Source organism: Hyperolius riggenbachi, chromosome 3 (assembly GCF_040937935.1).
Source record: "Hyperolius riggenbachi isolate aHypRig1 chromosome 3, aHypRig1.pri, whole genome shotgun sequence".
Classification (NCBI taxonomy): Eukaryota; Metazoa; Chordata; class Amphibia; order Anura; family Hyperoliidae; genus Hyperolius; species Hyperolius riggenbachi.
Window position 1 is genome coordinate 500,044,004 of NC_090648.1, and position 27,172 is coordinate 500,071,175.

Below are 27,172 nucleotides of genomic sequence, written 5' to 3' on the forward strand. Positions count from 1 at the left end.
TTTCACCTACTTCCTGCTACTTTTTCATTTGCAAAGTGCAAGTGCTGAACATTTATTTAAAACAGAAGATGAAAAGTGTAGAGGCAGTGGAGCTGTGGGCCCCGATGCTAGTTTTACAGTGGGGCCCCCCAAGCACTCTATAATACATAACAAATGATACGGTGCACCAAAACCTCCCAATGGCAACTACAGTGTCAGAGGTGCAAGAAGGGAATGGGGAGCAGCTTGTTAATGATTACCACTATTCAAAGTATCTATAGAAGTGATTATTATGAGCAATAGAAAGCTAATACTGTAGTTGAGGAAGGGCCCTTCGGGGCCCCTCTGGCCCAAGGGCCTTGATGCAGTTGCAACCTCTGCAACCCCTATTGCTACACCCCTGTGTAGAGAGAAAGCTCTGTATCCCATAGCCCTCCCAGTCCTCTTTCCACTGCTGTTCACCCTTGAAGTCCCACGTCTTTGGGAGTCTTCAAAAGGCTTTGGAAGCAGTCGTGTCCATGAATGCTTTCAAAGACGGTCGTCTCCCTACTGAACATGCGCAAGCCCAGACTCACGCAAGCGCTCTACAGACCTAACTCGTCTTTGGAATCAAAAAGGAAGGGGGGGGGGGAGGCGAAAAGAAGCAAAGTGGGTACGGAGAAAGGCATATGTTTCGGCAGCTTGAGATTTGTGCACAAGGACGACACTCCCGGCACTAGGTAATATTGGAGGCTATACTAAACATATTCCCCTACTGGTAGCCTAATTTGTTCCACTCGAAGCGTAATTCTGGGTCAGGTAATTTCCGGCACGAGAGTTAAAGGAAACCAGAGCTGAATGACAGTAACAGTTTTATACATACCTGGGGCTTCCTCCAGCCTCATGCGCATGTATCGTTCCCACCTCGCCGTCCTCAGTCTCCTCCATCATCCATACCGGGTCCCGTAACTTCCTCCAGTCTGCACAAGAGAAGTGTGCTACGTATCTCTCCGCCGGCCGGCAGAGACACCAGAAACAAGCATTCACCTAATCCATTCATATCGGACAATAATGTCATAAACACTTGCAGTGACATTATTACACACAAGTGACAGGCAGCCTACAGGGCCAAGCACAGTGCAGTAATCTTATCCTTTGAAGCTACTGGACCCGTCGGGCTCCAGGCAGGTTCAGGGGTGTACCTGGGTAATATAGAGCCTATGGCAAACACTGAAATTGTGCCCCTCCGCCCCTCTTGTTAAAGCCCCCTTTCCATCTAAAAACAGCATCCTTTCTCACATACATGTATAACGGTCGCCTGTGTTTTTTTGGCTCAGGATATTGCTCTGTCCTTTTTTCTAACACTGCCATGTACCCAAGATAACAGAATGAATCTGATATTAGATCTGAGTGACGGGGAGGCACGGGAGCAGGCATACTGGCCCAGCACAGGATGGCGCCCATGGTGCTGTGGTGCCAATGGCATGAGACATGCCTGCACCCCTCTAGATACGCCTCTGGGCGGGTTCAGTGAGGCGCTCATTAAGAGTATTGAAGCGCCCCTTTACAATGGCTAATCACAGCGTAATTTCACTGAGCATGCTATGGCTGCATAGCGTGCACAGGCAATTATAACACTCTCTGGACTCAGTGCAGCTTTGTGAATCAAGCAACGAAAGGTGCCTGGTGAACAGCTGTACAGGTCGATGAATTTTTTGCAGCCAGTAGTGTGCTGTCTCTTAATTTCTGTTTGGTTGTGAATCAAGCCCCTGATCTGCTGCATGCTTGTTCAGGGTCTCTGGCTAAAGGTATTAGAGGCAGCGGATCAGCAGGATAGCCAGGCAACTGGTATTGCTTACAAGGAAATAAATATGACCGCCTCTATATTTCCTCTCACTTCAGTTGTCCTTTAAAGGGGAACTGAAGTGAGAGGGATGTGGAGGCTGCCATATTTATTTCCTTTTAATCAATACCAGTTGCCTGGCAGCCCTGCTGGTCTATTTCTCTGCAGTAGTATCTGAATAACACCAGAAACAAGCATGCAGCTAGTCTTGTCAGATCTGACTTTAAAGTCTGAAACACCTGATCTGCCGCATGCTTGTTCAGGGGTTATGGCTAATAGTATTAGAGGCAGAGGATCAGCAGGACTAAGGAAATAAACATAGCAGCCTCCATATACCTCTCTCTTCAGTTCCCCTTTAATGGGAACCTGAAGATACCTAAATTTAAAAAAAAAAGAGAGAGAGAGTGTTTCACTTACCTGTGGCTTCTGCAGCCGTCCTGTGCCCGCGCATACCTGGAACGATTGGCGTCCGACTTACAAGTTGGCGTCCACTGTGTCTGTACGGCCCTGCCTCCGGGAGCATCCTGTGCAGGTGTAGTACGAGAAAATCTCTACTGCGCCTGCGAAGGACGCTCCCGGCGGGGGGAGCGCAAACAAGGACAAGTGCAGCCAGGGCCACGCAGGTGCAGTGGATGACGACCGGCAAACAGAAAGTGAGTCGCGGCGGGGGACCGGAGGATCGTACCAGGTATGCGCGGGCACACAACGGCTGCAGGGGGCTGGCAGAAGCCCCAGGTAAGTGAAACTTTTTTTTCTAGGTATCCATAGGTTCCCTTTAAGATGTGTGCTCACTTTTAATGACTGCCACCTGTAGCAATTGGAAGTGATTGTTAAGGCGACAGTTTGGGGGCCCCAATGCTGTACAGATATATCGCTCTGTTGTTGCCTAGCGATACATCCACACAGTATCAGTGTCCACCTAAACTGTCATGCATGTGATCAGTTCTGATCCCTACTGACCCATAGTCTGGGGATAATGGTCCACTACATGCCTAACTAGTAATGATGCTGCAAGGGAGCAGCAAGAAGGTTAGATGTAGGGCTGCTGAAATCCAGATCCGGGAGACACCCAGATAGTTCTATCCGGATATCTCCCAATAAACCTCTGCGGGGTGGGGGGTCAAGCTTACCTGACGTCTTCTTTGTCCATCCCTGGCGCCTCCCACGATGCGGTCCACGCGCATCACGTGACTACAAACACTTCCTCCTTCAACCCGGAAGGAGGAAGTGTTTGTAGTCACGTGACCGCCACGTGGAACGCATCCTGGGAGGGGCCAGGGACAGACGAAGAAGACGTCAGACAAGTAAGCTTGACCCCCCCGCCCAGCTTGCACAGGTTTACTGGGAGATATCCGGATAGAACTATCCGGGTGTCTCCCGGATCCGGATTTGAGCAGCCCTAGTTAGAAGACATTGCTGTAGGCGATCCCCACCGGTGCCGGATACCAGGGACTCTGCTGTATTTCATAAAGTCACAGTTACATAACATGCACATTAAAACTTGCTCCTTATTCTATATTGCAATTTGAATGTGCATATTGCATACTATGCCCTCAAAAAAAAAAAAAAGTGCTTGTGCATAAAGGTAGGTGTCTGTGCATAAATGTTTTCTTCAGCCAATACAGTGCAATAGACTAGAGCCCAAACATACCGAAAACACAATATTTGTGTTTCATCAATATTTCATCAAGATACAAAAATAAGTTATGCATTACTACCAACTTTTTGAGATAAGAAAGGGAGACACTTTAAGACACGCCCCCTGCCACACCTCCAACCACGCCCCCACCACACCCCTCACCATGCATATCACAAAGAATTCAGAAGCGATAGTTGTAGTTTTTACATTCAAACCATATTGGACCTTTCTATCATCATATTTCTTATTTTCAAATAAATGATGAAAAACTATCAATTTAAAGTGGATCCGAGATGAACGTTTATTCATTGCATAATTCTGTTCCTTACATATAGTTTATAGGACATTCCTCGAACCAAATACATTTTTTTGTTGTTTTAATACTCTAAAGCTGGCCATACACTGGCTCGATTTGCCGCCGTTTCGACAGCAGATTCGATCACTGGGATGGAATCTGCTGCCAATCGTTTGCGCTAAACGCACCCGCCGATCCGATTTTCTCCTGAAATCGATCGGTCCGTCGATCACGCCATGCGGGAAATTACCGGCGATTGCCCGCGGGTAGGGAGCGCGTCGCTAGCGGCGGCCGATCCAATACAGGTATTCATTACTTGGCTCCCGGGCATCTTCTCCGCACTGCACCGCTCTGTTCCTGCTTCCATCCCGGCGTACATTAACTTCCTGTGTCACTCCAGTGACCAGGAAGTTCAAATAGAGGGCGCTCTATTTGAACTTCCTGGTCACGGAGTGACACAGTGTACGCTGGGATGCGGTGCGGGATGCTGGGATGCGGTGCAGCGCGGGGAAGAGGACCCGGAGCCAGCTTCAGGTAATGTATACGGGGGGGGGGGGGGGCAGGCGGCAGGAGCAGCTCAACAGATTGTGATCAGTTTCAGGCTGAAATCGATTCACAATCTGTTTGCAGTAAAGGCAGCCATACGATCCCTCTCTGATCAGATTCGATCAGATAGGGATCTGTCAGTTGGTCGATCTAATGGCAAATTGACCAGTGTATGGCTACCTTAATTCCCTATAAACTAAACAAGCCTTCGCCCACAGCTCCTCCAATTCGCCAAGGGACTCAGACCCATGCAGCAAGGGCTTATGGGAGCTTAGTCTGGGCAGAAGGATGTTACTAGCCAGAGATTTCAGAGGCAGAGGGAAGGGGGAGTGAATGGTTTACAGACTGAGGGGTGTAGATGCAGTTGCAGATACCTGTGTAATGATGACAAACAGAACATGGCCGCTGTCATTGCATCACAGGAATAAATAATCATAAACTGTTGAAGCTGTATGCAGCCAGAGTTGCTGCGTAAACTATCTAAACTTTAGACAAGATATATAGACAAGTTACTTGTTCTAGTTAGTCTTTCATCTCGGATCCGCTTTAAAGGATAGGAATAAAGTTTAAAGTCAGTTAAACATATTTTTCAGTAGAAAAATACATTTATTACCACCGATCTATGCATCAGTCCTGAAAGAGGGACTAATGAGGAAGAAAGAGGCACAGATGGATTTGGTTCCGAAAGAGGGACATGATCAGTGGCGTAGCTACAAACCTCTGGGCCCCGATGCGGAATCTGGATGTGGGCCCCCCCCCCCGGCAACAACAGCCCCCCCTCCCCCGACAACACCCGACGGATGCACACACATATCAAAATCCCTATAGCCAGCTATAGGTACCCCCAGTATAGGTAGTCAGGCATAGGTAAGCCAGTATAGTTGCCCCCGGTATAGGTGAGATAGGCAGGTGCCGCCGGTATAAGTTAGATAGATAGGTGCCCCCAGTACAGGTTAGCTAGGTGGGTGCCTCTAATATAGGTAGCCAGAATAGTTGCCCCCAGCGTAGGTTAGATAGGTAGGTGCCCCCAGTATAGGTTAGTTAGGTAGGTGCCTCCAATATAGGTAGCCAGTTTAGTTGCCACCTGTATAGGCTAGCTAGGTGCCCCCAATACAGGTTAGATAAGTAAGTGCCCCCAGTATAGGTTAGATTAGGTAGCTGCCCCCCAGTATAGGTTAGATTAGGTAGCTGCCCCCCAGGATAGATTAGGTAGCTGCCCCCAGGATAGATTAGGTAGGTGCCCCCCAGTATAGGTTAGATGAGGTAGCTGCCCCCCAGGATAGATTAGGTAGCTTCCCCCCAGGATAAATTAGGTAGCTGCCCCCCAGGATAGATTGGGTAGCTGCCCCCCAGGATAGATTAGATAGCTGCCCCCCAGGATTAGGTTAGAATAGGTAGGTGCCCCCCAGGATAGATTAGGTAGCTGCCCCCCAGGATTAGGTTAGATTAGGTAGCTGCCCCCCAGAATAGATTAGGTAGCTGCCCCCAGGATAGATTAGGTAGGTGCCCCCCAGTATAGGTTAGATTAGGTAGCTGCCCCCCAGGATTAGGTTAGATTAGGTAGGTGCCCCCCAGGATAGATTAGGTAGCTGCCCCCAGGATAGATTAGGTAGGTGCCCCCCAGTATAGGTTAGATTAGGTAGCTGCCCCCCAGGATTAGGTTAGATTAGGTAGGTGCCCCCCAGGATAGATTAGGTAGCTGCCCCCAGGATAGATTAGGTAGGTGCCCCCCAGTATAGGTTAGATTAGGTAGCTGCCCCCCAGGATTAGGTTAGATTAGGTAGGTGCCCCCCAGGATAGATTAGGTAGCTGCCCCCAGGATAGATTAGGTAGCTGCCCCCCAGGATAGATTAGGTAGCTGCCCCCCAGGATAGATTAGGTAGCTGCCTGTCCCCATAATGGAGGGGGGGCCGCAGCCGCGGGGAGGGCAGCCCGACCTCTCCCTCCCTTCCTCTCCCCGGGGCCCCCCCTCAGATGCAGAGTAAGCGGCTAACGGAAGCGCTATAGGCAGAACTCACCTCCGTCCCTGGTTCCAATCGCCGCTGATCTCCTCTCTGGCTGGCTCTGCAAAGATGCTTACACACGCAGCTTCCTGTTTAGCCGGAAGCTGCGTGTGTAAGCATCTATGCAGAGCCAGCCAGAGAGGAGATCAGCGGCGAGTGGAACGCAGGGAGGTGAGTTCTGCCTATAGCGCTTCCGTTAGCCGCTTACTCTGCATCTGAGGGGGGGGCCCGGGGAGAGGAAGGGAGGAAGAGGTCGGGCTGCCCTCCCCGCGGCTGCGGCTCCCTCCTACCAGCGCGAACGGGCGCATGGCCCTGCAAACGGAGATGGGCCCCCCGGGCCCCTCCCCCGCCTCCTCAGGAGCCGGGCCCGGTCGCCAAGGCGACCGCTGCGACCACGGGCCCTACGCCCTTGGACATGATGATGGTAGAGCCTACTTGCCCTTAACTCACCCCCCCCAAACCCCTTACTTAACCATACTAAAATTAATACACGGACTACTTGGCGTTGGATTAATTTAAGGCCAAAGCAGTCCATCTTTATTCAGCCAAAATTAACAATAAACCAAAACATAATGAAAGATACAATAAATAACCATCTCAAACTTCCACAGAGAGCTGGGGTACAGGGGTCCGGAGGTACCGAATGGAATACACAAAAACACCGGTGTGACATGCAGCCTTGTAACCAGCCCCCAGCCACGCACACCGGCTCGGGGACAACTGCATGCCCCATAGTCGTCTTTTCTTGCCTTAACCTCATCCAACCGGATTTGCCCAGCGACAAATGCACTTACACAAGTAACCGACCTCTGGATCACCCTTCTACCCCTCCACCACGAAAGGGTATGATCCCTTATGCCCTCGAGGCCCCCAACCTCAAAGCTCTCTGTATCCCATCCTTAATACCTAGAGCCCATAGGTCGGTGCCAATGTCGTTGAGATGCACACCGTCCCTTTAAAGAAATAGACCAGTTTCCTCCTCTAACTCAATGTGCCTAATGTTCCTGATAAAAAATCTCGCCACCTCCTTATTCAATTTAATCCTTGCCTTATTCACCTTGCGAACTGAGTTTGCCAGCCTCCAATACTCCCGTGCCACCACATCCAACCACACCACAATGGTCTCAGGAAAAAGGGAACTAATCCTAAGGAAATCAAACTTGATTTCCTTAATAATGACTCTGGTGGACCTAGTGGCCAGATAATTTCCCCCAACGTGTAATACAAGGATGTCGAGCTCTGTCCAACCTAGCCAGCCGATGCAGTTCTGTTAATAGGCCGGGCCAGACCATTCCAGGGAAACCTAGCCATTGGATACGTACCTGGTCCCTAGGAAAACCCAATTGCCGACCTTCGGGCCTAACATCAGCCCTGGCACCCCTACTAACATAGGAGTGCCCGACAATCCAAACGATAACCGGAGAACGGACTGACAGCAATGGCTCCTGTTAACACAACCCTACGCCTAAACTAGATGCGGCCTAATGTATGACTTATAAAGCATGGATTCCGAGCGCCCAATCCGCTTGATAACCCCTTCACTTAATCCCCAACGTGACGCCTCTGTGGCTGCCCCAATTCTAAAGGAGTGGGAGGCAAACTCGGAAGAGGGAAGACCGAGGGAACTCAAACACTTGCGAAATATCGCCACAAACTGAAACCTAGACATCGGGGTACTGTCCTGGAGCGACAAAAACACTGGCGCCTGGGAGGGCCAGGCTGCCAGAAACCAAGCAATGTTGGTATGCGGGCATAACGGCCCGCCAATCGGAAAGAGTGTAATGGTATGACCCTTACCCACCTGATCAGTCTTGGAATGTTGCAAATGAATGACCACTGAATCGTTAAGAATTGTAACATGCTTAACGAGGATGCCTCCCACTCCTGACTTATTGCGGCTCACCAGCTCCCCTATTCTGAGGGCCCCGAAAAAGGCAAGCACAAACTCAGTTCTAAAAAAAAAAAACACTCTCATACCCAGAAGAACACAAACCCGGCAGTACCTCCAACAATCTCCCCAATAACTCAAACTTCACCAGACGCCTAGACCGGTAGCCTCTTAACGCCTGCCGAACCCTGAAATCCTTGGTAACATCAGAGAGCCCTCTGACCTTGAACCAAAAAGCCAACCGGGCCGACCCCTTCCCATAAATTAACCCCACCACTGCCAGGGGAAAAGGTTACCCCATCATGCTGGGCCCTGGACATTCCACCCGCTACAGCTCCGGGCCCTTACTGATAGGAGCTATGACTTCTGGAAGATAATTGAAACTTTACGATCCCCCCTGGTGTGTATACAGTATAACTTGTTGCTCTTTGGATTTGTTTTGAGCAGTTATGTATTGTATTTTATCTTCTTTGATGCCGGTTAGCTTTCCAGCAGCCCTCTGGGCTATCACAAGGCAGGAGAGGAAGCCGTGTAATGTGAAGCATGTGTTCCCACTTCATGTCAGGAAGCTGGGAGCACAGGCAGTGATTCCCTCACACACAGGCCGTCAGCCTTCAATAGAGGAGGACATTCTTTGGGGCTGGGCAGGGTCTTGGCTGAGAGTTTGTAACTGGAAAATGTGAGGCAGACAGAGCAGGCTTCAGAGCTCGGGCCTTGCCGCAGGGGTGTAGGGAGTAGTTGGGGGATTCGCTCCTCGGCTGTGTTGGCGGGGTGTTTGTTTATGTCCGGACACTGAAAGGTAAGATCTAAATATATGCGGAAGCTTTGTAGGAATCTAAACTAATATAGCAGGGCTCAGCCGCCTCAGCCTGGCTGTTATTCTATGTATAACACAGTATGTATAGCATGTTTGTGGTGTGCATTATAGGCAGGCTGCTGGACTCCTCCAGCTTATCTTCCCCCTGATTTCTCACAGCAGTCCTGAGATTTACATTTCCGGGAACAGAACAGAGTTTTTCAAACTTTGTCCATAACTTCTGCAGACATCAAACCAACAAACGTTGATTTGGGTAATACCTTTAATGACTAACTGTACATGGTTAATTGGAGGCTTTTCGAAACGTTGAGTTTCTCCTGCAGGCATTATACTAACTGGGTCAGAACCGTTTTGTACGGAAAGTGAACCCCTGATTTTTCACAGCAGTCCTGAGATTTAAACACTTTGTCCCTGATTTCTGGGAACTATACAGAGTCCTCAAACTTTTATCCTTAACTTCTGGAATCAGTCCTGTGTGTCGTAGAGCACCCAGATATCCCGTGTGTGGAAAATGTACCCCTGATTTCTGGAACAGTCGCAGGATTTCAAACTTCAGGGCTTATTTACAAAGCTTTTCTGTTGAGTTATCTCACATTATTAACTCTCAATTTAACTCTCCTTGAGGGCTTATTCCTAGGGCATTTTGCGGTTTTTGTTTTTTTTAGCGCCGTCGATTTTTAAAAATGCCCTGAAAAATCGCTAGTGCAATGAATCCTTATGGGACAGTTCATATCAGCACATTGTGTCCACTTTCCGGTCAGCAAAGCGCTGCACGTACCATTTTCGGGACGATTTTGCTACAATGGAAGGTATAGGAAAAACACAAAAAGCTCACAAATCGCTTTGTCCAGCAATTGCGTTTGGGCTTTTATAAATAAATACATTGTATTTATTCTTTTCCGGGTCAAAGAGTTCACTTCCTGACTTGCCTCAGGAAGTGAAAAAACAAATCGCTCTGCAAAAGCACTTTGAAAAGCGCTATACACAAAAACGTAGTGTGCAGTGGAGCACCGGGGGGGAACGTGCAAAAAATCGAGAATCGCTGAACAAAGCCTAAAGGTGCCTATACATCAGAAGATGTATGGACAGATCGACCAAGAGACAGATCTAAGATTGAACCTGATCAGAGAGAGATCTGTTACCTGGCCACACACACCCAAAATATATCATGCTGAAATTGATCCAGAAGCGGCCTTGTAACCCCGCAGCTGCCACCTCACCAGTCCAATGCTGTCCCTCCTAATATTCAATGTGCCCCCCCCCCCCCTTTCCTGTGTTCAGTGCACCATACATTACCTGTGTGCGTCTGCCGCAGGCTCCAGCCACTGTCCTCCATCCATACGCGGTGCGTCCACGTGGTTGTCAGAGTAACCTGAGTGCGTGTGTGACGTCACAAACATTTCTCTTTTGGATTCAGGAAGAGTCCTGCGTTTAAACACTCTGTCCCTAATTTCTAGGGAAAGGGATAAGTCTCAAAGTGGATCCGAGATAAACTTTTACTCATTGCATAATTGTGTTCCTTTCATATAGTTTATAGGGCATTCCTCAAGCCAAATACTTTTTCTGTTTTGTTTTAATACTCTAATTCCCTATAAACTAAACAAGCATTGCCCACAGCTTCAGAGTGCCTTGGCACTGTAGCAAGGGCTTATGGGAGCTCAGTCTGGGCAGGAGGAGGAGGAGGAGGAGGTGTTAATAGCCAGAGATTTCAGAGGTGGAGGGAGGAGGAGAGGGGACTGAATTTGTCACAGGCTGAGGACTGGAGTTGCAGATCAGCTTGCCTGTGTGTAATGTGACAAACAAAACATGGCTGCTGTCATTGTATCACAGGAATAAATAATCATATACTGTTGAAGCTGTTTGCAGCTAGATTTGCTGTGTAAACTATCTAAACTTTATATATATATATATATATATATATATATATATATATATATATATATATATATATAGATAAGATATATAGACAAGTTACTTGTTATAGTTAGTTTTTCATCTCGGATCTGCTTTAAAAGTTGGCTGTGTTTGGTTTTGGTGCACTTGATTTTGGCACTTGGGCTATGTGATGCTGCTTGTGTTTGCGGTTTCGTCATTCCTCCCTGTCAATCATCTGGCTGTAACTGATCCCCAGCATGGTATCTCTCCTTATGGCAAACTAATCTGCCCTCTTAATGTTAACTCCTTCCTGACGTCTTATCCCAACTTCCCCATTATCATTAACCCTTTTCTGACACCCAACAGTAAAGAAACTCTCTGTAATGCTTAACGCTAACCTGTACAGCACGTTACAGAGTACACAGTCATGTCACTGACTGTCCTCAGAGGAGTTCACATTCTAATCCTACCACAGTCATAGTCTAATGTCCTCCCATATTATTATGTATTTATATGGCACTGACCTCTTCTGCAGCACATTACAGAGTATATAGTCATGTCACTGACTGTCCTCAGAAGAGCTCACAATCTAATCCTACCATAGTCATAGTCTAATGTCCTACCATTTTATTATGTATTTATATGGCACTGACATCTTCTGCAGCACGTTACAGAGTACATAGTCATGTCACTGACTGTCCTCAGAGGAGCTTACCTGTCATTGTAATCAGGGCTGTGGAGTCGGTCCAAAAATCCACCGACTCCGACTCCTCAGTTTAGGATTCCACCGACTCCGACTCCGACTCCACGACTCCGACTCCTCTAATTTGCATATTACAATTTTGTTGATTAAAAGTATGTAACATGAAATTCGTCTCTTAACTGCCAACGCTTAGGAATTTTACAAGACAACTGAAGTGAGAAGGATATGTAGACTACTATATTTATTCCCTTTAGACTAAAACTAGTCCTTGGTAAGAGTACTTGTAAAAGGTACAAACCGGAACAAAGAACATCTATCAGGCCCTAGGCAATGTAAGTGTGGGTACATGTAAGAATGATGTGCAGGTACTCTGCAGGGGAATGAGGAGATTGTAAACAGACAACACCTCTGTATTCAATGTGCACAGCATTCTCAGTGGATTCCCTGCAGCTCTGTGGGGAGTGCATATGTAGAGTATAGTACTACTGTGTAACAAAGTAAACCTGAGACAGATGAAATTAAAGTTTTATACATACCTGGGGCTTCCTCCAGCCGCCTTCAGGATAATCAGTCCCTCGTTGTACTCCTCCACCACCTGGATCTTCTGCTATGAGTCCAGGTACTTGAGCCAGTCAGGCGTAGTGCGCATGTACACACTCCGCCGCCAGGAGCATGCTACACCTGTGCAGCACTATTGCGCAGGTGCAGAATGTTCCTGGCTGTGGGAGCGACATGCGGCCGGACTGCGCTGACTGGCTGAATTACCAGGACTCATAGCAGAAGATTCGGGTGGTGGAGGACAGCGAGGGACTGATTAGCCTGAAGGGGGCTGGAGGAAGCCCCAGGTATGTATAAAACTTTACTTTTCATCCGTCTCAGTTACCCTTTAATTTGTAGTCACCAAACCAAATTTTAATAACATATCAAATTATTTGATTTCATCAGCAAAGGGAGTGCGTACATTTGCATAAATCAGCATCAATGCGGAATTATTTCCATCTCGTTGACCATCTCTATTAGTGACACAACTACACATCAGGCTTTATTCTTACAGCATAGATGTTATTTAGTATATATAAGAGATTCCTGTGTGCACATCATATATACAGTCACAATCAGATATGTATATCTGACCTTAAAAATACGGGGACTGCTTTATTGAAGCAGCACAAGTAACTAATTTTGATTGGTTCATTTCATTTTTGTAGACAAAGCACAGCTTTTACTGTATATATACATTATTTTTAATGACTATTATCTGAGAAATAGAACATTTTATCATATTTTCTATTTTAATTACAGTTACAAATTCATTAGGAGTCGGAGTCGGAGTCGGTGCATTTTTTCCCGACTCCGACTCCGACTCCAGGCACCCAAAATTGCCCGACTCCACGACTCCGACTCCACGACTCCGACTCCGACTCCACAGCCCTGATTGTAATAACATAAGGTCCTTACTAGGCTAATTTCAGAGGGACCAATTAACAAATCACAATCCTTCCTAATAAAATCTGTGTCCTTGCGTCCCAAATCAGTGTGTGTGTGTCACTGCGTTTGCGCTACTGCGCATGTGCTGCAGGGACAGCCATTGTTGGAACGGGAGCAGGACAGCCAGGGGGCTGGCCGGGTTGGTTTGCGTGGCGTGTGAGCGCAGACGGTGGTGGCGGCAGTGATAGACCTAGAGGCCGTTATTAAACAGGCTAAGGTCCCTAGTATTGTTATAATTTGGGAGGAAACTGGAGTGCTTAGAGGAAATCCACACAGACACAGGAGGAACATGCAAACTCCATGCAGAAAGTGTCGTAGCTGAGGTTTGCACCCCAGCATTGTGAGATAGAAGTGCTATGTATTGCGTGCTGATAGATTCTGTCCGCCCAGACGTGATCTCCCAGGACCGAGTCCTCCGACATCTCGCATTTATCCCTGACAATCCTCGAGTTTATTCCTGTCCATCCTCGAGTTTTGGAAGTCCCCACCCACCATGCTTATTCCCATTTCTCCAGTTTCTAAAATCTAAATTAAAACCAAGTGTATAAGTGAAGGATTAGCTGTAACAGGTGCAGGGTGATCTCAGCATTGGCTGCAGATCATTTAATCATCCACTGAAGCTGCACCATCTCCTATGATTCTGTGTTTTGCTGGGCCAGCCCTGTGCGGATCAGACATGGACTGACAGTAGGGTAATTTTCTCAGAATACATGAATGTTTGCCGCTGTGTTGCGGTGATCACCCAGAGAAGTGTACAGTATAATAACAGAAGTGTGACCTGCTGGAGCACCCAGTGAACAGGGAGCACATGGCCAGCAGCTCTCTGTGTGGTCTCCCCACAATGTCCCTGCAGGAAGACTTAACCCTTCTCTGACCAGTTTCCAAAACAGATTGAGGCCAACAGCAGACCTGAACTCAGAACTTCTCTCTGCTCTAAAAGATACTCAACAGCATAATAATCTTTAAAGAAAAACATTCTCCGTTACAGCTGATACAAATCATGCAATACATCTGAAGTGTGTCTACTTACTGCTTTCATGGAAGCAGATATATTGTTAACATCCTGGGCTTAATTCACAAAAGGGTGCTAAGTGTTAGCACGCCTGTGAAAGGCCCCTTAGCACGCCTAAAGAGACTTTGCACGCGCTAATTTTTTGCGCACGCAAAGTTTAGCGGTGCGCACAAAACGTTGCACCGGGTGCAACTATAATGTTGCACTGGGTGCCCCTAAAACTGCGCACCCGGTGTGACGTTATAGTCGCACCCGGTGTGACGTTAGTCGCACCCGGTGTGACGTTTCGCGCGCACCGAGCATCGATCAATAAATGCTTTGGGCGCGCTAACTGAGTTAGCACCCTTTTGTGAATCGAGCCCCCTGTGTTTACAAATGAGCTCTCTGCCCTGGCAGTCAGCTAACACAACTGAGGGATCAAATTACAACTTGTGATTAGACACAAATGAGAGGGAATTAGACAGGCTCTTCTCTCTAAATGCATACAGGGTGCCTATCTCTGTTTTCCTTCTGTCCTGTGCAAGAGTTCAGGTCCACTTTAACCCTTCTCTGACCAGGTTCCAAAACAGATTGAGGCTACTTTCACAGTGGGACGTTGCGTTATGATGGGACGTTAAAGTCGCAACGCAAACTAACAAAGCAACGTCCCAAAAACTCACAACGCAACTTAATGCCCCGTTATCGGCGCATAGAGTAGAGCTTACAGGCAATGAAAAGTATGCTTCCAGGTCATTACTGAGCATTAGGGATGGCCCTGATTAGGAGAACTCGTGGAGAAGCATGTGATCAGTTTGGTCAGCTGATAGATTTGTAAGGTCCTGATTGGCTGTGATGACTTCCTGGTTTAGCACATGATCAGTACTAGCAAATCAGAACCTTACAAATGTATCGGCTGATCAAACTGATCACATGCTTCTCCATGAGTTCTCCTCAGCAGGGCCATCCCTACTGAGCATGTGCAAACAGTTCAACGCAGCTAATAACGTATATAACACACAGCATGCAGCACTTTCTAATAACGCTACACGTTACACACAAACGCAATGTGTGCACTGTGAATGTTGCACAGACTTTGTATTGCTGTGCGTTAGTCTGCGGTGAGACATTTTCTAACGTGTGACTTTAACGTCTCACTGTGAAAGAGGCCTTAGGCCAAGCTGGTAAAAGGAATGTAATTATTATTATTTTATTATAATATTATGTTTTTCTTCTATGGATCTCTTTCCTGTACAGCTGCACCAGGCAGCAGTTCCCTGTCTTCCATGTGTCGCTTCCAGTGATGAGCACAAATTTCACATAATCGTAATTTTGCATTGTAATTCGCAATGATGATGCAAAATCGTAATGTGAAATTTTGGCAATAATCGTAATTCAATTTGCATGTAAATGTAATCAGGAATCGTAATTTAGCAATTTTGCGTCATTTTCACGTAAGTTTGTGCCAAATTTAGCTCTTAAAGGACTTCCGAGGCCAAAATCCGGCCCCCAAATGTAAAAAAAGTTATCTACCTGTATGACTTTCTAAGGCACGGAGGACGCCGTCCGCGCCCTCCGTGCCGTTCCGCCGGGTCCCCGCCTCTCAATACGACCCCGAATGGCTCCCGACCCCACAGCCAGGGTCGGGCTCTGCTGCCTGTATACAGATGGCCGCCGACCCTGGCCGCGGCTGCGCACTCCGCATGGCCGCTACTGCGGCTGCGCAGCACTAGGGCCAACCCCCCGATCCACGCTACAGGAAACAGCCTGTTGCGTGGATCGGGGGGTTGGCCCTAGTGCTGCGCAGCCGCAGTAGCGGCCATGCGGAGTGCGCAGCCGCGGCCAGGGTCGGCGGCCATCTTTATACAGGCAGCAGAGCCCGACCCTGGCCGTGGGGTCGGGAGCCATTCGGGGTCGTATTGAGAGGCGGGGACCCGGCGGAACGGCACGGAGGGCGCGGACGGCGTCCTCCGTGCCTTAGAAAGTCATACAGGTAGATAACTTTTTTTACATTTGGGGGCCGGATTTTGGCCTCGCAAGTCCTTTAACAACAAATCCTCCATACACGCTATCGACACCAAAATTGTTAGGTATGTTAAGGGGAATACTGTCAAAAAAAGTAAAAAAAAAAAAAAATTCAAAAAGACTAGTTTTTGAGAAACACGATTTAAAAACAATGCAAAGGAAAATGGTTTTTAACCACTTGAGGACCCACCCTTTACCCCCCCTTAAGGACCAGCATTGTATTATGTGATCTGTGCTGGGTGGGCTCTACAGCCCCCAGCACAGATCAGGGTGCAGGCAGAGAGATCAGATCACCCCCCTTTTTTCCCCACTAGGGGGATGATGTACTGGGGGGGCCCGATCTCTCCTGCCTGCGTGTGGCTGCCGGGGGGGGCACCTCAAAGCCCCCCTCCGCGGCGACATTCACCCCCCTCCCTCTCCTACCTGTCCCCCGGTGATCAAGGCTGCACAGGAGGACGCTATCCGTCCTGTGCAGCCTGTGACAGGACGTCCCCTGTCACATGGCGGCGATCCCCGGCCGCTGATTGGCCGGGGATCGCCGATCTGCCTTACGGCGCTGCTGCGCAGCAGCGCCGTACAATGTAAACAAAGCGGATTATTTCCGCTTGTGTTTACATTTAGCCTGCGAGCCGCCATCGGCGGCCCGCAGGCTATTCACGGAGCCCCCCGCCGTGATTTGACAGGAAGCAGCCGCTCGCGCGAGCGGCTGCTTCCTGATTAATCAGCCTGCAGCTGGCGATGCAGTACTGCGTCGCTGGTCCTGCAGCTGCCACTTTGCCGACGCACGGTATAAGTGTGCGGTCGGCAAGTGGTTAAATTGTACTTTTTTGGAGTTAAAAAAAAACATTCTCCTTTCTATATTTTAAAATCTATTTTCTTGAAAACTACAAGGTCTTTTTGACTGATTCCTACTATTTTCTGTAATATACCTTACAATTTTGGTAGTGATAGCATGTATACGAGACCCTTTGCTATTAACAGCTAAAATCGGCACAAAATTATGCAAAAAGTAGGCAAAATTACAACTGGATTACACAAAATAAATTGGATGTCCAAATCGTAATTACATAAGGCCGTAATTGTGAAAATGTACACAAAATGTTGTGAAATCGTAATTAGCAGATTGTGATCATCTCCACATTTGCTATCTCCTCTTTCTGTTTGTTGCTTCCTGTTTCATATGCAGCAACCGCTCTCCCATGCCCAGGATGGAGCAGTGCTTTTCGGCGCCACCATAGACTGTAATGGGAATCGGTCTATAGCGGCGCTCAGTGAGGAACGTCGGCGCTGTCAGAAGACGGAGCTGAAGTTGCTTAAAAATCTCAATAATGCTGGAAGCTGAATTATTTCATTCCCCCACTATCCATGGCGGCCTGGAGGGGGAATAGTAATTAACGTGGCTGGGATTTGTGCAGCAGCAGGATCAGCCATATACCGGCTGTATCCTGCGCCCAAGTCTACCGGCGCCGATTTCAAATGTACTCTGCCCAGGACCCCTTGGGAAGCAGCCACCCTAGGCCTGAACCTTTATTATTATCATTATTAATTTATAAATGCCAACATATTCCATGGTGCTGTACAAAGTAAGAAACAAACATGGGGTAAATATGCTACAAATTCTAACTTCATACCTATTTTGGATTGAATCCCTTTGTAAGATTAAAATCGGGGGTGGGGACTTGTGGGCCCGGGTAGAGTGACCAGACGTCCCGGATTGCCCGGGACACGTCCCGGATTCGGGGTCCGCTGTCCCAGGCTTAATGAGGTCCCGGGAAACGTCCCGCTTTCAGCAGCGGGACGTCCCGGCCTCGGGACTCTGGCCACTCTCTCCTCAATGAACTGGCAGCGGCGTCTATAGACGCCGTGCCAGTTCATTGCCCGCAGCCCCGCTCCAGCCTCCTCTTCCGGTGTCTGTTTCCGACACCGGCAGGCGAGCAGGGCTACGGCAAGATGGCTGCCGAAGCCCTGTACTGGAGACCTATTTGTGTAACTAGTACAGGGCTTCGGGCGCCATCTTGCCGTAGCCCTGTCAGCGCGGGAAAGAAGAGCAGGAGGAGGAAGACGGTCCCGGGACGGAGCAGCGCGCCAGAGGCCGGACACTTCTGCCAGGTGAGTAAATGCTTTCTTTTCCAGGTGAAATGTTTGCCCGCATTGTTTCTTTTCCAGGTGAAATGTTTGCCCGCATTGTTTCTTTTCCAGGTGAAATGTTTGCCCGCATTGTTTCTTTTCTGGTGAAATGTTTGCCCGCATTGTTTCTTTTCCAGGTGAAATGTTTGCCCGCATTGTTTCTTTTCCAGGTGAAATGTTTGCCCGCATTGTTTCTTTTCCAGGTGAAATGTTTGCCCGCATTGTTTCTTTTCTGGTGAAATGTTTGCCCGCATTGTTTCTTTTCCAGGTGAAATGTTTGCCCGCATTGTTTCTTTTCCAGGTGAAATGTTTGCCCGCATTGTTTCTTTTCTGGTGAAATGTTTGCCCGCATTGTTTCTTTTCCAGGTGAAATGTTTGCCCGCATTGTTTCTTTTCTGGTGAAATGTTTGCCCGCATTGTTTCTTTTCCAGGTGAAATGTTTGCCCGCATTGTTTCTTTTCTGGTGAAATGTTTGCCCGCATTGTTTCTTTTCCAGGTGAAATGTTTGCCCGCATTGTTTCTTTTCTGGTGAAATGTTTGCCCGCATTGTTTCTTTTCTGGTGAAATGTTTGCCCGCATTGTTTCTTTTCTAGTGAAATGTTATTGTTTGCCCGCATTGTTTCTTTTCTGGCGAAATGTTTGCCTGCAGTGCGTTTCTTTTCTGGCGAAATGTTTGCCCGCAGTGCGTTTCTTTTCTGGCGAAATGTTTGCCGCATTGCGTTTCTTTTCTGGTGAAATGTTTGGCCGCAGTGCGTTTCTTTTCTGGTGAAATGTTTGCCCGCAGTGCGTTTCTTTTCTGGTGAAATGTTTGCCCGCATTGCGTTTCTTTTCTGGCGAAATGTTTGCCCGCAGTGCGTTTCTTTTCTGGCGAAATGTTTGCCCGCATTGCGTTTCTTTTCTGGTGAAATGTTTGGCCGCAGTGCGTTTCTTTTCTGGTGAAATGTTTGCCCGCAGTGCGTTTCTTTTCTGGTGAAATGTTTGGCCGCAGTGCGTTTCTTTTCTGGTGAAATGTTTGGCCGCAGTGCGTTTCTTTTCTGGTGAAATGTTTGCCCGCAGTGCGTTTATTTTGTACTGACATGTTGCCCGCATTGCGTTTATTTTGTACTGACATGTTTGCCCGCATTGCATTTATTTTATACTGACATGTTGCCTATTGCGTTTATTTTCTGGTGTCCGGGGTAACTGTTACTGCATTTATTATTTAATGGTCATAGATGGCTATGTTTGCTGCTTTGTGGTTACGGTATACTATTAGCATCACACAGTTTCTGCACACCCATGATACAAAGTCTCGTTTGTCCACATCATGGCGTAAACACTGCTTTCTTATGCCTCGCTGTTAAATCATTACGTTAGCTCCGCCCATACAATGTCATGGCCACGCCCATTTTTTCGGCGCGGCGCGCTGCGTGCGCCGCAGCCCCCCTCCCCCAGTCTTCGCCGCTGCGTGCTCCTCACTCCTTCCCACTTTTCGCCCAGGTTGGACCCACAAAAATATGGTCACTCTAGGGCCCGGGGCAGAGGCAGTCAAGGTTAATTCCCTTTTCCCTTTCCCTCTACCTTCTTGCAGCATTGTGTACTATATTTTCATACACAACAGTCCAATGGCCACGCGCCGATTACATGGTAATGATGATTGATACCTGTCAATTATAATACTTATGCTGTACTACAATATACTGTGATGTCAAGTTACTGTCACTGTATGCACACTATGCTGTTACCTTTTTTTTTCTTAAAAATCAATACAATTTCAACTGTTAAAAAACAAACATAGGGTATATAATTACGGTATACAGACATTAGTATACATATAATAGAGACACTGGTCTGGTACATAATACGGAGTTGGTAGATAGAGTAATTACAGTGACAAATGTGACATTAAGGAACATGTATAGCAAATTCCAAAACACAAAAGGGTGAGAGAGCCCTGCCCTTGCCAGCTTACAATCTAAACGAATGAGGGGGAATCAAGAGGGGGGGACTAGTATTAGTGATGGTCAAGTAGATGCAAATAGCTTCGAGTTAATGCAAATTTGATGCAACTTTATGCAGCTTGAAAATGAACCAATCAAATCCTGCTGATGTGAAATTTGTTTTGTTCATTTTCAAGTTGCATAAATTTGCATATATTTGCATCAACTCAAAGTTATTTGCATCTACTTGACCATCACTAACTAGTGTACTATATGTATACCTAGAACTAGTGTGTTTTTAGGTTATATTTAGTAAAGAGTACAATTTGGCCAGAGTTTGAAGTGGAACGGCCTAAGGTAGAGCGTAAGCCTGTTGGAAGAAGTGAGTTTTGAGGGAGTGCTTAAAGATTTCAAAGGTGGGAGAGTGACGGATGTGTTTTGGATGGAGATTCCAGAGGAGGGATGAAGCACGTGAGAAACATTGTATATGTGAATGTGAGGACAGAAGAAGGTTGTGTGCAGATATGAGATTCTGGTTGGGATTGTCTCTAGAAACTAGTGAGGAGATGTACAGGGCAGAGATTGTGGAGAGCTTTGTAGGTTACAGTTAAAGTGAACCTCCGGACTAAAAATCTACTCAGCAGAACTGAAAAGGCTTGGTGTTTAACAGTTTCACATCAGAACTTTTTTTTTCTTACCAAAGCATTATTTTTAGCTGCATTTTTAGCTAAGCTCCACCTATCAAAGAAAAAAAGCCCGGGCTTTTTTTCCCTGATGCTGTGCAGAGCATGATGGGATTTCCTATGTTGTTATTCACGTTGCCTAGCAACTGGGAGAGGTGCTCAGGACAGTTGGAACTATTTCTCATGCTCCCTGTCACCTCCTTTCAACCAAAAAGATGGCTGCCATCATGAAATCAAACATTTGCCTGTTCTTTTAAAACAGTGTGGGTAAGAGATTATATTACCTATCTATTTTAATTAACATAACTAACGTAACTTAATGACAGTATGTTTGTTTAGTCTGAAGTTCCTCTTTAAGAGTATAAAATGGATCCTTTCGCTAATTGAATCAGTCAATGAAGAGGTTAATAATAATAATTCTAGTATTTGTATAGCGATTTTCTCCTGTCGTATTCAAAGTACTTGCGAGGCAGCCACTGGAGCGCACTCAGTAGGTGGTAGGAGTCTTAGGGAGTCTGGCCCAAGAAATGCTACTAAATAGGCACTGGCTTACTGCATAGGAAGATCTGAGATTTGAACCCAGGTCACCTATGTTAGAGGCAGAGCCCTTAAAAGTATGCTATCCAGCTTGACAGAGAGAAGAGAAATTAGTGAGTCGAGCAGCCAAGTTCAGTACAGATTGGAGCGGTGCCATTATGTTAGTAGGCAAGCCACAAAGTAGTATATTACAATAGTCCAACCAAGATATTACAAGAGCATATATTAACATTTAAGTTGTGTCCTGAGTGAGAAAAAGTCGGATGTGAGATGTTTTTGAGTTGGAGATGACAGGAGCTGGTCAGGGAGTGAATGTGAGGAATAAATGAGAGAAAGGAATCAAATATTACCCCTAAGCAACATGCTTTGGGAACTGAAGTTATGGGGGTATTCTTAACATTTGTTGACCTTACTAACCTTTTCCAGAATTTCAGTCTTGCCTTCAATTTGAAACAAAACAATTTATTACATATAATGTTTTGTATTTTCGGATGTTCTGTCTGCTCTTATTTCCTTCTGGTGCTTTTTTGTGAAGAGAACATTTCTCAGGCTTAAAGTGAACCAGAGACAAGCACCCTCATGTATTTTACCATACATATCAGTGGGAACATTAGAGTAAACACCTACCCTGCTCACTGTTTTAACCTTCACTGGTCAGCCTGCTTCTTAGCAGCCCTGATAAAATCCCCGTCTGAGCAATCAGTCTGGCTTTGCTCAGGAATCATAGCTGAGTCATTATAGCAGAGCCAGAAGGGGGCAGGCTTGGGCTTGAAAATGCATGAGCGAAGACAGACTCCGCTATAATAATTCCTGAGCAAAGCCAGACTGAATGCTCAGTCAGGGATTTTATCAGGGCTGATAACAAGCAGGCTGAGCAGTGAAGGATGAAGCAGAGAGCAGGATAGGTGTTTTCTCTAATGTTCCCACTGATATATATGGTAAAATAGGGTGCTTCATCTCTGGTTCACTTTAAGGGGAACCTGAGACCAAAGAAGTCTCAGATTCCCTATTTACCTGGGGCTTCCTTAAGCCCCCTTGAGGCTGCTTGGTCCCTCACAGTCTCCCTGGGTGGTTCCTGTCCCCTGCTGGACAGCCCGGTAGCTTGGCCAAGTTTCCCTTCCTCACACATGCCCACGCCCCGCTCCCTTTGCCAGGAGCATTCTGGGCCTGTGCAGTAGTTTTGAAGAAGAAACTTTAAAGTTTCAAAAGCTTACAATAAACTGTACAGCTATTTATTAGAGGAATTAGCTGAATCAACATTTGTTGGTTTGTTGGCATATTTGCTTTTAAACACGTTTTAATAAAGAAGTTACGTGTTGTAGAATTGGCTGTGGAGTGGACTTTTCTGTGGATTTCTGTGTGGAACGGCATGCTGTCCAGCTCCAGCCTTCCTCCATTTGATTGGGTCAGGTCTGCACTGCTGGGTCCGAGATGACACCCTTACCTGTCACCTCTCCTTATCTGCCTTAATTCATGAATTATATACTATATCGCTATACTTGAGATGAATAATAAGTAATGTGAGATAAATTATTATCCCTCCAGGTACCATGTATTTTCTTTTGTACAGTGCCTTGGGGTATGTGATGCTAATACCTGTATATAGTTAAATATAAGTCGACCCCGTGTATAAGTCGGCTCCAATATTTGACCCTCTTAAGCTGGAGTTTTTCATTGACTCAAGTATAAGACTACCCAGCAAAGTTAATGGCTGCACTTGGGGCCCAGGAGGGGTTAATGACTGCACTGCATACAGTATTGCAGCCATTAACCCCTCCTGCCCCTTAAAGGAGTACTGTAAAGTTATATAAAACATTTTTTTTAACTTACCTGGGGCTTCTTACGGCCCCCTGCAGATGCCCTGTGCCTCCCCGGGATAAAACGATCCTCCAGTCCCCGCCACCGGCTCACTTCCAGAATTTGCAACTTAAATGTCGCAAGTCACTGCACCTGCGTGGCCCTCACCGCGCCGTCCTCTCTCCCGCTGACGTCACCTGGAGTGTACTGTGCTGCCGCAGTATGCTACAGTACTCCTTTAAAGAGGATCCGAGATAAACTTTTACTCATTGCATAATTGTGTGCCTTACATATAGTTTATAGGGCATTCCTCAAGCCAAATACTTTTTTTGTTTTGTTTTAATTCTCTACTTCCCTATAAACTAAACAAGCCTTGCCCACATCTCTTTCAGAGTGCCTTGGCACTGTAGCAAGGGCTTATGGGAGCTCAGTCTGGGCAGGAAGAGGAGGAGGTTACTAGCCAGAGATTTCATAGGCAGAGGGGAGGAGGGAGGAGGAGAGGGGACTGAATTTGTCACAGGCTGAGGGCTGGAGATGCTATCAGCTTGCCTGTGTGTAATGTAACAAACAAAACATGGCTGCTGTCATTGTATCACAGGAATAAATAATCATATTCCGTTGAAGCGGTTTGCAGCAAGATTTGCTGTGTAAACTATCTAGGATGGGGATTTTTCCTTTTAAAATAATACCAGTTGCCTGACTCTCCTGCTGATCCTGTGTCTCTAATACTTTTAGCCACACCCCCTCAGCAAGCATGCAGCAGATCAGGTCGCTCTGTGCAGATCGCTCTTTGAGCCTCTCCAGGAGTCCAATTGCCTGGATTAGCTGCATGCTTGTTTCAGGTGTGTGAATCAGCCACTACTGCAGCCAGAGCGATCAATGGGACTGACAATCAACTGGTATTATTTAAAAGGAAACATCCATATCCCTCTCAATTAAGGTTCCCTTTAAGTGTAGCCAATAACTCCTCCAGGCCCCCAAGTGCAGCAATTATTCACTCCCCTTCCTGCAGCCCAGTATCCCCCCCCCCCCCCCCCCCCCGCCTCTTTCCTTGTTAATTGTTGTGGCCAGGACTTTCACATCTGTGTTTTCTTGACATTTCCTTTCCTCAAAAGTATCACTTACCACAGGGCAAATTGCTGCAAATGGGATGTCACTATTAGCACACACATTACTCAGTGTGCTCAGTGTTGCCCGTGACTCGTGTATAAGTCGACCCCTATACTTTTACTTAGTGAGTCAGACCTACATTTCTAGACTTGTAGTCGAGTATATACAGTAATAATAAAAGCAAGTTCTATCTGCATTCAGGGCTGGTGCACACCGAGCGGCTTTTTCATCGTTTCTGCAGCCGCTTGTGGCTGCGGATCCGCTTGGTCAATGTATCTCAATGGGGTGGTGCACACCAGAGTGGGAGGCGTTTTGCAGAAACGCATACTCACGGGGTGAGGCATTTTTTGGATTGCGGATGCGTTTCTGCCTCAATGTTAAGTATAGGAAAAACGCAAACCGCTCTGAAAAACGCTAGATCAGAGCGGTTTTACAGGCGTTTTTGTTACAGAAGCTGTTCAGTAACAGCTTTACTGTAACAATACATGAAATCTACTACACCAAAACCGCTACACAAAACCGCAAAATGCTAGCTGAAACGCTACAGAAAAATAAGAAAAAGCGTTTCAAAATCTGCTAGCATTTTGCGGATCTGCTAGCGGGTTTTGGTGTGCACCGGGCCTAAAACGTAGAAAAAAACAACAACATATTGTTTAATAAATGTGTTGCTATTTCACATGATATTTCTTCACATCCGCACTGAGTTTGGCATCAAATATTGTCTGTTTTTGACAATGGCCTGTTGCCATTATATTTCCATGAATATTTTTTTTTTTTTTACAATAAACCCTCCTGCCCTTGTAATGGATTGCTGACCTCCCCCGCCTGTTCCCTCGCATAGATCGCGTAAGACCGCGTTCAATTCAAGCGAAGCTGCTCATATAGCTCAGAATTGATTTCTTCTACATAAAACTGAATAATTATTCGGCTAAAGATGCTAAATTGAATGGTTATTCAGAAAGAGATGCTTTTTTTTCTGCCCATCTGGATCCAAATTGATTTATTTTGTGTACTCATCGCGAGACTAATTCACTAACAATATCTCTATTTCTCCAAATATATGAGGAGCCGCTTGATTATCCTGAGTTAAGTATTGACGTTGTCACTCTGGATATAGGTTTCGCGTTAATCTCCAATGGACACGATGCGGGGGAGAAATATCTATTTATTACACGTTATGAACTGAGTTTGGAACGGAGGTGAAATTCATCTTATATAAAAACGAGAGCGGATAGCTGGATATCTCCGTAGACAATGCAGCAAATAAAGACCTCGCCTCCGTTTCTTTAATAAACCCATGTTTATAGCGTGGCGGCGGTTTCTGACAGTCGCTAAGTAAAGCCATGTTTCTTTTGTTCCTGTTTAGCGGTCCTCATCCTGCTTTATTTATTAATACAGAGATGTTTTTGTCTATATACGGCTTTGTCTGAATGACAGTAGGCAACAGTCAATCCTGTTTTCTATTCTGCATTATTAAGTCACGGCGAAACAACAGGGCGTTGGGAAAAGGAATTTGATATTAAAGGAAAAAAAATGATAAATGCCTCGGTAGATTAAAGTGTAATACCGCCTCTGAATGGCATTGAATATGAATGCAATGCTCCCATGTTGTGTTTTATATTTTATAAGTGTTTGTTTGTTTTTTTGCTACCTATTGTGATGGATCTTGTTTATTTGTTTGTTTGTTTTTTTCTGTTCTGTTTGAAAGAAGAGTATATTCATTGTTAAGTGGGATGCAGTCTGAAAATTCTGAATTAGAGGGGCACTAAGGCGAAAAATTGTAAAATTTTAAATATGTGCAAACATAAACCAATAAAAAGTACGCTTTTTCCAGAGTAAAATGAGCCATAAATTACTTTTCTCCTATGTTGCTGTCACTTACAGTAGGTAGTAGATATCTGACAGAAGTGACAGGCTTTGGACTAGTCCATCTCTTCATAGGAGATTCTCAGCAAGGCTTTTTTTCTTTATAAAGATATTCCCTAAAAATGATTTAAACAATGGCCAGTTTCCCTGCTCGCTACACAGTTTTTTGGCAGTTGGACAGAGTAACTGCCATTCACTAAGTGCTTTTGAAAATAAATATATCCCTGAGAATCCCCCCATGAAGAGATGGACTAGTCCAAAACCTGCCACTTCTGTCAGATTTCTACTACCTACTGTAAGTGACAGCAACATAGCAGAAAAGTAATTTATGGCTCATTTTACTCTGGGAAAAAACGTACTTCTTATTTGTATATGTTTGCACAGATTTTAAATTTTTAAATTTTTCGCTGTAGTGCCCCTTTAACTAGAAATCTGCCCACCTAATACTCTCAGTGGTCTACAAAGTCCAACTTGAGTTCTGGAACAAAGGAGTGAAAGCACTAAACTGCATGATAGTCTTGTTCACATTGCGTTCGTCCACGTTAGGCTGTTTTTGAGCCTTTTTTTTTTTTCCAATTCCCGGCGCTTGGGTGGGCGATTCGTTTTTGTGCTTAGCGGTTTCCTAAGCATTTTTTCTGAGCGGTTTTGTAATTCACTTCCTGACGCAAGTCAGGAAGGGAACTCTTTGACCTGGAACAGAATAAATACAATGCATTTATTCTTAAAAATGCTAACGCAATCGCTACACAAAGCGATTTTGTGAGCGTTTTGCGTTGCTCCTATACTTTCTATTGAGGCGGAGTCGCCTCAAAAATGGTCCACGCACCGCTTTACTGAATGGACGGCGCACGACCCGCGCTGATATGAACCTTCTCACAGACATTCATTGCACAATCGTTTGGTGGGCGATTTAAAAAATTGCCCGTGTGTAAAAAAAAACAAACGAAAACGCCTGCAGTGTGAACAAGCCCTAAGGGGCCATTCACACTAGAAGCTTTTCTGAGCGTTTTGCGATTGATTGGCATGTTTTAAAATCGCTCCTATTCACTTTCATTAAAATTTGCG

At 46.2% G+C, this 27,172-nt stretch overlaps 1 protein-coding gene across 6 annotated transcripts in view; it reads left to right on the forward strand.

Moving 5' to 3' along the window:
* The window catches only part of SGCD (sarcoglycan delta), a 1,036,820-nt gene that overhangs the window by 663,628 nt on the left and 346,020 nt on the right, over positions 1 to 27,172 (forward strand). Inside the window, exon 1 of one of the 6 annotated variants that reach the window (XM_068278309.1) lies at positions 8,785 to 8,971. The exons of the other annotated variants lie outside the window; for them this stretch is intronic. The gene's annotated coding sequence lies outside the window, so the exon portion shown is untranslated. Of the gene's footprint in view, positions 1 to 8,784; positions 8,972 to 27,172 lie in introns of those variants that run through there. 6 annotated transcript variants of the gene reach the window in all.